This window comes from Melospiza georgiana, chromosome 2 (genome assembly GCF_028018845.1).
Source record: "Melospiza georgiana isolate bMelGeo1 chromosome 2, bMelGeo1.pri, whole genome shotgun sequence".
In the NCBI taxonomy this organism is placed as follows: Eukaryota; Metazoa; Chordata; class Aves; order Passeriformes; family Passerellidae; genus Melospiza; species Melospiza georgiana.
Genome location: NC_080431.1, coordinates 67,294,021 through 67,308,978, shown reverse-complemented (window position 1 = coordinate 67,308,978; position 14,958 = coordinate 67,294,021).

Genomic DNA, 14,958 nt, shown 5'->3' with positions numbered 1-14,958 from the left:
ATAATCATTTTTGTTGTCCAGGTATTATTAATGTTAGTTGAAGACACCCAGTGAAAGGAAAGCAGGAACATTTCAAACCTTGGTTTCTTTTTAATCTGAAAACCCTCATTCTTTTGACCTGTCAACATTCTTCAAGTGACAGGGGTATCTTCCTTTATATTCTAGGAAAATGTAAAGGTGAGGAAAACATATTTGTTTAAAAAACAGTTCATCCCAATACATCTGAAACCGACTTCTAATACAACATCTAGCAATTATTTCCATGGTTTATTTCTTCTGAAAAGAAATATTGTGTACAGTTTGTTCCCAAGTACTGCAAAGAAAGGACTTCTTGTCTCCTTTTATGATTATTTGAGAATTACTCACTTGTCATTGTAGGATAAAATTAAGAAAAGTATGATTGACATGAAACATTGTTCATTTTATGGAAAGTGAGAAAGAATCTGGTGTGAGTTTCTTTGGTGTTAATAGAGATTTCAGTGATGGAAAAGTGAAAAAATTCTCCTGTTGCAATAAGGGCTCAAACATGGCTCAATTAGAATAAAAATCATAGCTGGAAAAGAAAGTGAAATAAATTGCTGCCCATTTGGGAAATTCCATAATACGGAATATGAGTTAATCATGAATATGTCTTAAAAGTAATCATACAAGACTCTTAAATTGTTAATAGAGAATTTTTCGCTATTTCTCAAACATAATATGGTTGGCAACTCCTTGTTTTTCTTTGTTCCAACAATAAAATTTCCCTTTCCCTTAAAAATATATAATAGTCAAAACCACCCAAAATTTCCCACATTATGTTTTAGCTCTTCCAAACTTCTGCACCACTTATTACTTCACATATTCAGAAACCATTTCCTGCTCAAAGCTGACAAATAAAGGGAAAGGGTTATTTAAAAAAAAATTTAAACCACATTAAATTCAGAAAGTGTTGAGTAGCAAGAGCACTGAAAATATTAAATATAGTTTTCCTCCTGAACTTGGAAAATTTTGATTTCTGGTTTTACACATTTTAAATACTATTAAACTAAGGCTACTATTATTAATACTATTAATAGTATTACTACTACTATTAATAGTAGCACTACTACTGTTTAATACTACTAAATTAACATCCAGTCAAATATATGTTGCTTGTAACATATATTTTGAATTTAAAAGGAAAAAAATATTTCCTTGAAACACATCATTTAAAAGAGCAGTAATGTTCACCTAAGTGCTCAGAAACAGAAATATGTAGTTTTTAACCTTACACTGGTGCCATAGCCGATGTACATATCTATCCACGCTCTTTACTTCTGAACCTACCTCATATACAGAGCAACACAACCATAAAGAGAGGCAATTATGGTGAGAGAATAAAGTTCAGAGCTCTGATGTTTCTCAGTCTGTTTTTCCTGTGCTTGGGTCTGGACAACATCTTAGTACAAAACTATTGTACTACAGATGAATTATCACTCTCAGGTGCACATGAAAGATTGAAACACTGTTGTACTGCAAAGAAAATGAAAGTAGCAATCTTTGTTGAAAACTACCTTGTAATCCCCAAACTGCAATAATCACACCCATCAGAGCAGGGAAAGACCAGCACTCAAAGCAGCACTTGTGATTTCATCTGTCATGGCTAATAAGGGCTTAAACAGAACCTGTCTTTGTGCCTAAAGGCAGATGGAGAGAAGGAGAGATGGACAACTTCAGTAGCTGCTTATACACCTTGCTTGTCCTGCCTAACCTAGACAAAAACTAGTAAGATTTCTGGATGCACAGTTGACCTTGGAGAGGAGATAATTTACAGGAAAAGAAAAGGATATTCTTTCACAGAACTAGCAGGGCCTGAAGGAGAAGAACCTGAAGGGAGGTATTGGTACCTGCAGACAAATTGCTTTAGAGTACTGGAGTATTTTTCTGCAGTCATGTCCTTTGTTAGTACTAATCCCCACACAATAAGCGTGAGGCTCAGTTGCACTTTTATCTGTGCAAAGACAGGGATAGACTTTGTTGGCAGTGCAGCTCCCATTACTCTTAAGAAGTATCTGGGAAACAGAATTCACTGAAACTCCCTGAAATAACTCCTTGAAGACAGAGTGAAACAGCCCTTCGAGAGTTTCCTCTGTTTGTCCACTGACCACAAAAAGGCTTTTATAACAGTGACATAAGTCCTTCCACGAGAGATGTTCCACATTTTCATGCAGCTGTACAAGCAATTCTTTATTTTTCCTTTTAGTAAAACAGTGCGAAAACCAGCTGGCTGTCATTTTAACTACCAACTCATTAGCACAGGGAATTGGAAACACAGTCAAGAGTGTGTTCTGCTCACAAGCAATTTACAGATTCCTATATATATATATTTGACCAATTATAAATTAAAGTGTTGGTACAAGAAGGATAATGAAAAAGGAAAAAAAAATCCTGTTTGCTATTACACACAGACTAATGTGGAAAGTGCAATAGGATTTTCATCGTCCTATAGCATCTTGTCCCCAAGGCAGTAAAAGAAACATATTTAGTTAATTTTTCTGAGGAGTTTTTTAGGAAAAAAATCTTTAGTGCTGTCATTGGTACCATACTTAAGTTGTGCAATTAAATAGAATGCACCAATATATCTCAGTGCCTCCCAGCAGGCATTTCGGGAAAGGAGCATTTAACCTAAATGTATTGTTAAAATATCCTTTTATCTCAGTAATCCATATCAATTTTCTTGAAGCTGATTCTTTTGTAAGAGCATTAAAATTATGCATGACTCAGGTGTTTACAAATTATTTAGCACAGTGAGTCAATTAGAAGTATCTGCTTGAGGCTCTGTTCTGAAGTGAAGAATTTGTGAAGAATTTGCATTTTGCTGAAGCAGTCACGTACCCACTTCCACACCCTGCAGAACAGATCTGGTGGGGACTGAGCAAATGCCCAGGAGACTCAGGTCTGTGGGAATGAGGAAGCACCAGTGGGACAGGAGAATATTGTGAAAATCACATATGCTTTAAGGAAGGCCTGGGCACTGATCCTTCCCAAGAAGTAGCTAAGTAGAAATAGTTCAGGGAATTTCCTTGAAAGAAAATATTCACTGTGTGTCTCCTTGAGTCTGGGCCACAGGTAATTTCATAAGTAGTGTCATTGGTATCAGTTCAGGAGAGGCAGCACCACATGTGTGTCATGTAGGAAATGCTCTGCACCCACTGGAAGCCTCCTGGCGACACCTACCCAGGTCAACAAGGAGTGTCACCCGCTGGTCCTGGAAAGTACAGTGTGCCTTGTGCCCTCCTGTGGCTGAGCTTTTGTGCCCTCTCTGCTCCAGAATGACCCCTTTTAGTGGAGCTGTCAGCCAGGGTGCCTGGCTGTGCCCAAAGGCCCTGCCTGCAGTGTGGCACCTGGCCCTGGGGGTGGGCTGAGTCCTGAACCCCACAGTCAGTCACCTGCCCCCTGTCCCTGCCAGCTGAGTAGCCCTGGTGTCTCTTTGGACCATAACAGGCCAAATTTGCCCCACAAGCCACAGTAGCTGCCAAAGCTGGTAACTAGCTGAATTCAGGAAAGAGCTCCTTCCTTCCTTTCCCCAGTGCTGTGCCCGAGCCCAGGTTCCTCAGTCCCCATCCCAGGAGCAGAGCCTGCCTGAGGAGCAGCTGCCACCCCTTACACCCTCTCACTGCCCTTGGCAGAGAAGCCACTGCCCTCACCTTCTCTCTTGCCAGAACAGGGGAGATGGACCTACAAGCTCAGCTGGAGTCACTGAGGTCTCACTTTAGAATGCTTAACTGGAGGATTAATCTAGGTTTGTCACTTCCACAATGTTGTTCAGCCTGGACTGTTTATTTTCTTTGTAATAACAAAAGCTCTGTGAGAAGAGATAAAACTGAAAGAGGTGGAATCCAGCAATCCCTCAACAGAGATTTGCCTTGCCTCCATTTCCCTGTTACCAATAAGAGCTAAGATTTGGCTTATTTCTGTCTTTTCCCACACTTCTACACTATTTGTCCAAAAGCATTATTGACCACAGACGCTTCCTGAATCCTTCTGCATCATCTGTTTTTTTGTCTTCAAGTGTAGTTTGAAAATATTTGTACAATGAAGATTCACTTATTCAGAACAACTGTTTGCAAGCAAATATATCACTTCTCTTCCTTTTTGCTATTTTATTTTATTTATTTTATATTTTCTTCCCAATCCTTATTAATTTAATTTTTCTCTTGCATAATAGTCCTGAATTTTAACTCTGGATTTTTTAAACTCAACTCATTGTTAATTTTGGACTGTAAACAGAGACAGACATTAGAATGTTGACAGCTTCCAAACATAGTAGATAGTATCTCAGAACAAGAATCCAAGGCCAAAGTTAACAATAACATGGCGGAACAAAAGTGTGAGTGGAACATAATTATTCATGTGTGCACATTATGGGCTGATGTGAGAAACAAGAAAGGGATGATCAGTTAGCCTTAAGCATTATGATGTGATGGAATAAAAACAAACGAGTCACTTCAAAAGAAAAGAAATTTATCTGGATCTAAATTTTGTGCAGTTGAGTATCTCACTGAGATCCCTGTGTTGATTCTGATAGTATTGGAATTCTTTTAGAGAAATAAAAGCTCTGAAAGTCATATTCAGGAATGAAATTAATTTATCTTAGTGTTGGATCTCTCCTTTTGAAAGATTAGCCTACAGAGAATGTGATTCATTTCACCTAAAGTACACACTTAAAATACATTAAAAGAGCTTAATACATAGATTCTGTTGTTTTGCTTTAACAAATGCATAAGATCAAAGGGAATAGAATGGATTTACATTTATGTTTCATGCCATCTTCCTAACAAAAACCAGCTGCAAGGTCCAAACAGACGTTGGTGTTATAGTCGACATGGTGATTAACAGTAATCAGTGCCCCACTATGAAATATTTCTTTTTTGGCTTTGATTTTGCTAAGTGGCTACAAAGTGTGAAAAGTCATTTACTAAGTCATAGTGTCTAGAATTTCATTGGATAAAATCAATGAATTGATCAGAAGTTAGCTGAAGCAAAATATCCAGCTACTCGAATGAGAAGGGATCTGAATTTTCTGAGTGTCTAAAGGTGAAAAGAAACTAGATGCCCCAAAGACAAAAACTTTGAAAAGTACTTTAATGTATCAGAATGTTAGTTATTTGATTAAAAAAAAAAATCAAAAGCAGGGGTATTATACGTAAAATCAGAAACCCGGCTAAATCTAAGACAAATCTTTCAAAAATGTAGCAGCTTCATAGATTTTTCTAGGCTAGGAGCACAGTCATCCAGTTTCCTAACTGCAGTCAATGAAGAAAAACAGATGCCTTCAGACAGAAGCTGAAATATTAGTGGTGTGAATCACTTTCTGTCTACCTTTCTTCATTCACTAAATGGGAACAGAGGACAATTTTGCATATGGCTTAGCGTTTCATTTAGAGGCCATTACTCTGGTAAAAGTTAGTCCATGTGGTGAGAAGCTGGTGTTCATGTAAAGAGAAGGGGACCCCAACAACACCCCAACACAGCATCACAGGAGCACATCTGGCCTCCCAAAGGCTGGCATGTGCTTGCTGGGAATATGTGATCAGCCCAGATGTAAGAAAGATTCCTCTTAACACCACATTCAGTAGGTCATGATGGCTTCAGCCCTTTACCTCTGCTATGGCTCAGTCCTCAATCTGCACAAAAGCAGATACCTGAAGAAATGAGCCATTGTTGAACATTGGAGGTGATTAAGCAATTTGTACAACCTCAAGGATGTCCCAGGATTAGAGAACAAGATTGCAAAACCACCAGAGTTCCTTAGGTAATGTAAGTCAGGTTTAGCTTATGAATACGAATGAAGTGTGTTGTCCTTATTTAGAGCATTAATCTACCTTCAATAACAGCCAAATCTTTCTACTTTCTTTATGCATTTAGCCAGAAAATCTTTTTGCTTTGTTTCAAGTTTTGTTTAACTCTGTGATAAAGGTGAAAATTGTTTCACTTACATAGCTCATGGTGCCAGTATGACCACCCATGGGACTTGAGGCAATGGAATGAAGCTGCCTCAGGGCAAATTCAGATTGGACACCAGGAAAAGGTTTTTTAATGAGACAGCTGTCAGTCATTGGAACAGGTTGCCCAGGGAAATGATCATGGCACCAAGGCTGCCAGAGTTCTGGAAACTAATTGCCAAGACACTGGGTTTTGCCTTCATATCAATAAAAACTTTTTAAAACCAAACTCATTCTTAAACCAAAATAATTTATATATTTCAAAAAAAAAGTTATGTTTCTTTCACAATTAATCAGTTCTACTTGAAAGATACCTCACTTAAACTCAAATTGAAATAACGCACATGATGTCAGTTATCTGACTTTAAGTCATCCCTTACCCAATGAATGCAAATAATTTACTTTAACTCAGAAGAGGTTGCATGGACAGAAGTATTCATTATTAATAAAGAAGTAATAACTCCACTGAGCTGCTTCTGTTGTTTTTATCTCACAGCTAAGTATGAAAAAGGAGTTTTACAATTTATCCTGCAGTTCTGATTGTTTCCTTCTTCTGTTACATGCCTAGCTGATTTTCTTCATTTTTCCTGGAACGCTGTGGAAGCATTTCACCAAGTCTGCTGCAAAAAGCCTTTATGCAAATGCATGTTCTTTTCTGGGTTTTTACTTTCTCTTACTTCCCTGAAGGTTGTTCTGTACCTTCCTTCACTGATTAACTGCATGGCAATCATTTTTTCAGAGAAGTGAGTCCCTTACATTACATCATCTGCCATCATGTGTCATCACCTGTTCGCTGCCAGGTGGTTTGGGGACAAGATTGTGACAGAGAAGTGTTTGAAGAAGCCTCAGGACACTTGCATTACACCTTCTTACTTGCTGATGTTTTCTGCTGGATGATACTTGAATTCCTTTTGAAGCCTTTGAAACTAAACAACATGAAAAATTTTAAGGCAATGTGGGGTGGGCAAAGTGGGAGGAATGAGGTGCCTGATTTTTGTCATTTTTCTGACAGCTGAGCCCAGGGGATCCAATCTGGATGGAAATCCTGCTTGCTTCCATGACATCCAAATGCAGATACTGCTACAGAAATCACGTATCAGGGAAGGCACTAAAGCTGCTCTTTCAACACTAATCCAAACTATATTAATCTCCATTCAAGTCCTAGCAGGCATTATTTCCTGCTGCATGACATAACTCAGCCTGGTGCCTTTGTTCTTTTGCTGGGTGCAGAAAGGCCCTCCAGGTCTTTGCTATTTACTCCATGCCAGCTGAAGCAAGAATGTCTGACACAGCAAATGAGAGGGGGTTTGTGGCACCTGAGAGCTGAAACAAAATCAAATCTGTGCAATCTGCTTGATGGAAATATCTAATGATTCAAAGTGAGGAAGCAGACTAGTCAGTGGGATCATGCTAGACAAGTACTACACCCACACAATAAATCTGGGATATTCCCAAGACAAAACCCAACAGTTACTTGTGATGATCTCCAGTACGAAAAATAGCAAAAAATACTTCTGAGCCTGTGGAGCTGATCCACTTTCTCAGACCTGCACAGAATTTGAATTTGAATGTGTTTTAGCTACTTAAGTGAATTTGAAATACAGTCTCAGATACCCCAGAAGTATAACAATTTTTTGATGTGTTATAAGCTGTGGGAATGACCACAATGACTCTACCTGTGAAGGCACATCTATGGCATGATCATTCCCACCAACTGGTGTGTTTGTTCTTTGCTCTCCTTTCATTGTAACAGGAAGGAATGAAGACCATGCAACATCTAACATTTCTTCGTTAATCTCACACATGGGATTACACTGCTTTCCTTGGCATAACCTGTGTTGAGTAACAACTTAAATTTTTGCAGAAAGATGCATTATTTAGAACTGAACACCAAGTCTCAGTAAATCACTCCTTTTGAGGACGCAAGATCTGATAAACCAGCTAGATCATGGAAAATATTTACTGTTTATACAAAAATAACTCATCCTTCATTCTCTGAAACTTCAAACAGGAAGATTTCAGCCTGAGTCTGAAAACAGTTCTGAGAGAATAAACAGGCAGGCTTGGAAAGCTTTTATTTCTCCACATCTCCTAGAAGTCTGCTGCTTTCTTAGCAAAATGTCCAGCACAGACCATAATCTAAAAATTCAGTAACAAAGCACTGTAAGTATGAAAATTTGAAAATAAAATGTCATGTCATTCAATGAAACTTTTAAGAAAGCCAGGGCACTTAAGCATCTTCCTTACATCTAGGCAAAGTGGTCTGTGAGCAATTCCTGGCTCTCAGTTTCAGCTTCCTCTAGGAATCAAATGAAGCACAAACTGTAACATTGCCATAGGAAGGAAACGGAGCAGCAAAGGACCCACTCAGCCTTTCCCATGAGTGGCATCCATTATAGCATTGAGCTGCCCCACAGTCCAGGCCAGTCTGAGACAGTCGCCCATCCTTCCCTTCCCTTCCCTTCCCTTCCCTTCCCTTCCCTTCCCTTCCCTTCCCTTCCCTTCCCTTCCCTTCCCTTCCCTTCCCTTCCCTTCCCTTCCCTTCCCTTCCCTTCCCTTCCCTTCCCTTCCCTTCCCTTCCCTTCCCTTCCCTTCCCTTCCCTTCCCTTCCCTTCCCTTCCCTTCCCTTCCCTTCCCTTCCCTTCCCTTCCCTTCCCTTCCCTTCCCTTCCCTTCCCTTCCCTTCCCTTCCCTTCCCTTCCCTTCCCTTCCCTTCCCTTCCCTTCCCTTCCCTTCCCTTCCCTTCCCTTCCCTTCCCTTCCCTTCCCTTCCCTTCCCTTCCCTTCCCTTCCCTTCCCTTCCCTTCCCTTCCCTTCCCTTCCCTTCCCTTCCCTTCCCTTCCCTTCCCTTCCCTTCCCTTCCCTTCCCTTCCCTTCCCTTCCCTTCCCTTCCCTTCCCTTCCCTTCCCTTCCCTTCCCTTCCCTTCCCTTCCCTTCTCCCTGAAGGCCCTCTTCTTGGTGGTTCTTGTCTCTGAGTTTGCCTTCTCCAACCAAAAGCATGCCATCCAAATTTGGGGAAAAGAAATACACCACGGATTGGCTCTGGCTTCTGCAGGCTGGAGCCCTGCTCATGGGGTTGTACCTGCCAGCTCACAGTGTGTTACATCTCCCTGGAGCATAAACTCTTTGTAGGAGGAATTGACTCATCCCAAACTGGAGTTTCAAAGACTGCTGTTCCCAGGTCCATGAGAAGGAGCATGTCTGTGCCCAAACAGAAACCAGTTTACCTCAAGATGTGTGGCCCCTAAACTCTACCTCTGCTTCAGTCCTAACATTTCAGAAGCAAGAGTCCCTTTTGGTCATTCTCATGGCAAGTCACTAATGATACAGTAATCACCCTATCATGTAGCCTTGCAACTTCTGTCTTGGCTGTGCAGACACACAGTGTGTTGTCTAGTCATCTGACACAGAGGAAGTGAGGCTAATCATGTCATTGGGATATTTTAAGAAATTGATATTTTACATGCGCACTATTTTCAGTAACAAATTGCAATGCTAGAAATAATAGTGAGACTTGTTTTGATTATATCATCTCATCAAAATTTAGTCTACCCACCCTGAGCCTAAACACATCTGTGCCACCTACACAGCTGTGGTTGCTCTAAGGTGTGTTGGGGGGTGGTAGTGTTGGAATTACAGCCCCACAATCTTGTAGCCAAATCTGCTATGACGGGTGATTTAATCCACCCATGCATTTCAGCATTGGATCAAAGCTGTGGGTCTCACATATTTGTAAAGGTTGACTTGACATTTCTTGCTCCTTTGAGTTTTGTTTCCATGTATCCTCCCTTGTAAGGATAACAGCACTGGTGGAGCTTACTGGCAGCAGTAACCTTCCCGCTTTTCCTGTTGCCACAGTTTGTTCCTATCCTGTACCCCAAGGGTTGCATTCCATACATTCATTAAATCCCTGCCCTATTATAAAGTAGGTTATTTTCCCAGATCCTTTTCTTCCCAGAAGTGTACTTTCAGGCTGCATTTCTTGCCTTCTGGCTATTTATAAATTTATTTTCTAAAACCTGGCATCATAAAATTGGCACAGTAATCTGAGCGGGTAGTACCCTTTAGTAAGATGCATCAGAGGAAGGAAAATTATTCCTAGTTTTACACAGGTTTTACCAGTGTGACTAGTGTAATAAATACACTAGTATTTATTACTTTATTCCTGAGTGGTTTTGCTATAACAGGATGGCTGGGCTTCTCTGTGATTCAGTTCTGGCAGTTGGTGTTGATGCATGTTGAAATTTTAAATCTCTGATTTTCAGTAAACACAGAGAAAATGGTAGATTGCAGATAGCTAATCACTGAAGCAATACTGATGATGTCCTTGACTCCTGCTTATTTTCCTGTAATTCTGGGGGAATTTCTTAAATTTATGGTCCTGTGGCTTGTCTTAGATGAAATATCTTTATTAGATGAAATCTCTGTTAACTGAGATTAAAGTAAACCTTTCATAACAACTAAAACCAATACATGTCTACAAAAAATAAGGCTATAAAGTGTAGAGGAAGACATTAATGATAATTCTAGAAACATAATGACCTGATTCCATCTGACCTGAATGTTGTGTCTAGCTCTGGTCACACAGTCTTACAAAGCAGATAGCAAGAAAAATGTCTGCCAAAACTGTCAGGAGAAATAAAAAATATTGCTCACATCAAAGGGCAAGAAATTGTAACATCAGTTTTAAAGTTAAAACAAATAAGAGCTCTGCTAAAGATACATAAGTAAGCAAGTTACAGAAACTAGGTCCTCTTATTTACTGTTTATTGATACTCAGTGAACAAGGACAATAATGTAAAAATAGATCATAGGGAAGTCGCCTTTCATAATGAACACAAAAAATCAATGTTGAGTTTACTGTACTATTTTAAATCTGAGATTCAGTTGAGAATGTGGATATTAAGAATGCCTGTATCTATGCAAGAAAGAACTAAAGAAAAACAATTAAAAATTCAACAGCACTTGAAATATCACAGGACAGGATCTTGTTTACTCCTCGTTTCCATTATGGATAGAAAAGAAAAGGACCATCTGAGATGGCCTGATTTGGACAGCTGAGTATTGCTGACATTCTATGACTCTAATGATTAGATTCAAAGGGAAATGTCACAATTTAAACACATGTCAACATAATGCAAATCATTCCTTGGGGTGCCATGAAAATTCTAATGCAGAGAGCTATGAATAGAGCAAGTGGAATCATAACAATTAAAATTTCCGGTGTTTATTTGAGGCTGCATGCACAGCACTGGATTGTTTAAGCCTGATATTTCAACAAGCATTTTCCTTCTGGAGTTGATGCTTGTGTAGCCTCATAGAGAGAGAAGGAGCCCACATCCGATATTTACTTTGTGCATCAAGTGACTCAGTTTCAGAGAGTGTAACTCATACTCTAAGTCTCATGAACATAGAACAGAAAATTCCCGAATGCAAAGTTCTGAGCTGAGTGTTTCCTCCTTGGCACTCAGCAGAAAACTGCCAAAGGGCTTTTGTTGCCCCTTTTTTTAAATGCTTGAATGGTACCAGATTCAGATGCTGCTCCAAAACATGTGTTTGTAGTCACTTCTCTGAAATTACTATTAACTTTGAGACTGCTTATATGAGAGCAACGATTTTCCCTAGCAGTTTGCAAAGCAGCTGTTATCTGGGCAATTATTCCCTGAACAAAAACAAAGTGAAGCCTATGTTAAGATTTCTGTTTTGTTTGAATTGTGGTTCAGATCCTAACAGGTTTTATTGATTATTTCTTTCTTAATATCCACACTTCAGCTACTAATACTAATTTTACAAACACAGTAATTGGAGATAAGCTGATGCTATCAATTGCTTTATATTTTCTACAACATCCTCATTCTCCTGTTAGAGATCTCTATCTCCCTGTTGCAATGTCATTCACAGTTTTCTACCACGGTTTTCTAACACTGTAGACAGACTTGGTGTGCTAAATTATTAGTGTTACAGACCCAAACTTTCCACAAGGAAGAGTCCTTGGGTGATTCCTGGAAAGTACAGCTGGATTGCCCAGCCATCAGCTAAATCTCTGGTATGGGCTACTTTGAGGCATAAACCAGCCTTGTGTTTAGTCTCTGTCAAAACAATGGAGATGGCTTTCCTTGATGGTTTTTGCCTGCAGGGTCTAATCTAATCAGCTGAGACCAACAGACCAGAATATGTAGCCAGGAGGAGAGCAAACATTTTACCAAGATCAATTATTCCAGCTACCTGGCCACATCCTGGCTGCACCTTGTTTAAACTACACCCTATAGCACTGCATAGACCACTCTAATGGCCCTGGCTTACCTGAACTACAGTTTCCCTTGGGAGACCTCAAACATGGTGTTTTATCCCATGGGTCCTTGCAGCTTTCATGACCAAGTTTTTTTCTGGCATTTGTCTCACGCTGTCTTCTCTGCACCCACGCTGTCTTCTCTGCACCGCTGATGCCTTTTGACCCCATCATGCATGGTTTATTTGCCATTATATCACCAATGTGCTATAGCAAAATAGCACATAATTTGGATCAGAGGTAAGATTTGTATGTTAAATTCTCCTGATTCACCTGAAGACAACCTGGAACCATTAATTTAACCATAGAACCACAGAATCATAGAATGGTCCAAGCTGAGTCTGAAAAGGACATTTACTAGATAAGCAGAGAGTGGAAAGGACACTGTGAGCTCCAGACCCGTCAGACATGGTTGATTCCCAACAGACTTTCACAGGTTCTTCTTAGAATGACAGACTCTGAGGGGGGCTACAATATTTTTTGTTCCTGTGAAAAATTTATTCAGGTAAAAAAAATGCAGAAATGAAATTTCTCTTACTTTCTACCTAGGCTGGTAATCCCTGTAATGATGAGATTACAGAGTGTTGTAATAATGTCATTTGGGCTAAGAAAGCAACACTTGACCCTGGACATGACCCATCCTCCTCTTCTAAGAAGAGCAGAACAGGATCATGTAAGAGCATGTAAAGTCCAGCAGAGACTACACAGTATGGCTGTGACTATTCTGAGGACACTGCTCCATCAGGCTCCTCCTGCCCAGCGGTAGGACCCCAGTGTAGTCCAAGAAAAAGTCAAGACACAACATGGATGGCTTACTCCAATGCACACAGAAATGCACCATCCTGTATTACTGTAGCAGTAGGAAATGTGTTATGTGACATTTAAATAGGATACTGAAAGCTGCTTGTCTGCTGCCTGGTGAAAGTTTCTTTAGAGGAAGATATTCTCTGATCCATTTTCTGTGAGTTAAAGGGGCAGGGGCAGAGCACACTCTGTAGCACAGCACATGGGAAATATGTAACGTGAGAGCCAGAGGTAGTCCTGAACAGCACTGGCTGGAAATTCAAACTGCAGTATGTAATTGAAAAGCTGTGACTATAAGGGAAGTACCAACCACATCCCCTGTGCTAAGCAGGAAAGAGGAGGATCACAGGCTGGAGGGACTCTGTGTGGGCTTTGTACCCTCTGCATCATCTTAGGGAGAAGTACTGAGATTTTACTTGGGAAAGTTTTTTATCAGAAGCAGCAAAAGCACCAAACCCCAAAACTGGTATGGATTCACAGTTTGTGCAAAAGACACCCCGCTTTGTGCAAAAACCCCTAAACATAACTAACAAAAGGTCTATGAACCTCAAATAAGGTTAATGGACCATCAGTATTTCCACAAAGTACTGTTTAATTGTATATGTGTAAACAGAAAATATCTCCAACAGAACAGGTGAACACACACCACAACAAAAGTGAATGTGCAGTTCTTTGATGTAGGCTGAGGGCTGAGGTCTAGATCCTTGTTTAAGTCAATGTGAGAAAATACTGAAACAGTGAGTTTTCCTCTCCAGACCCAGTAAGAATCTGTGAAGGGTTGCCATGTTCCCAGGCAGTTAGAACATGTCTGTTTATGTGTATATGGAATTTTCCAGTGAATGGGGTTAGAGTAAGGGGCTGCATTGTGCATAGGACAAGAGTGTACTGTTTGAAGTGCTTTGCATTAAATTCTGCAAAAGACTAAAAAATTAGTATCCTTGATAGTGAATACATCTAGCAGCTTCCTGAACATTATTATATCCTAACTTTTTACTCAGAGATCTGCATTTCAATAGAATAAATAATTGAATTCTATTTATTAGTGTTGGGGTTTTTTATGTCATCACATAATGTAAGAACTCACTATAGTTAATCGTGGCTTCCTCACCCACCATTACAATTTTTAATTCTGTACAGAATCTCTAAGAAGCAAAGCTGTCACTGCCATCTAGTGTCTTCAGAGTAGATTTCTGGAGATTATACTAAGGAAAAAAATCCATTCTTGTAACTTTGAATCCCTTCTCAAGTTTATCAGCTACTACTAGATCTCATGTAGTTCATGGAAATTCTTACAGTGTTGCCTAATTTCTCACTTTGGAAAGTTTAGATGGTGTTTGCTCACTTTTTTTCTCACTTGCAATATATATTTGCATCCTCTAAGTCCTCCCTGTTCAGGATCATGTAACCAACACAGAACACTGCCTGAGGAGAATCTGACAGATTCCTTTTCTTGCCTTATCCTTTCTCTCCCTTCAAATGACCATTCCTAGCAGAGATCAATATGAATATAAAAGACACATTAATCAATAACTGTTCATGTACTAATCACAGAATCACAGAATCAATCATAGAACCACAGAATCACAAAATCACAGAATATGCTGAGCAGGAAGGGACGCACAAGAATCAAGTCCAACTGCTGGCCCTGCACAGGATACCCCAAGAGTCACACCATGTGCCTGAGAGCGTTGTTCAAATGCTCCATGAGCTCTGGCAGGCTGATGCTGTGACCACTTTCTTGAGGAGCCCGGTCCAGTCCCCAGCCACCCTCTGGGTGAAGAACCTTTTCCCAATATCCAACTTAAACCTCCCTGAAAAAATTACCTACTATTAGGTAGGACTATTCTGTCCATTCCTTTCTATTAGATGGATTATGTAGTTCCATATAAAAAAATTTATGT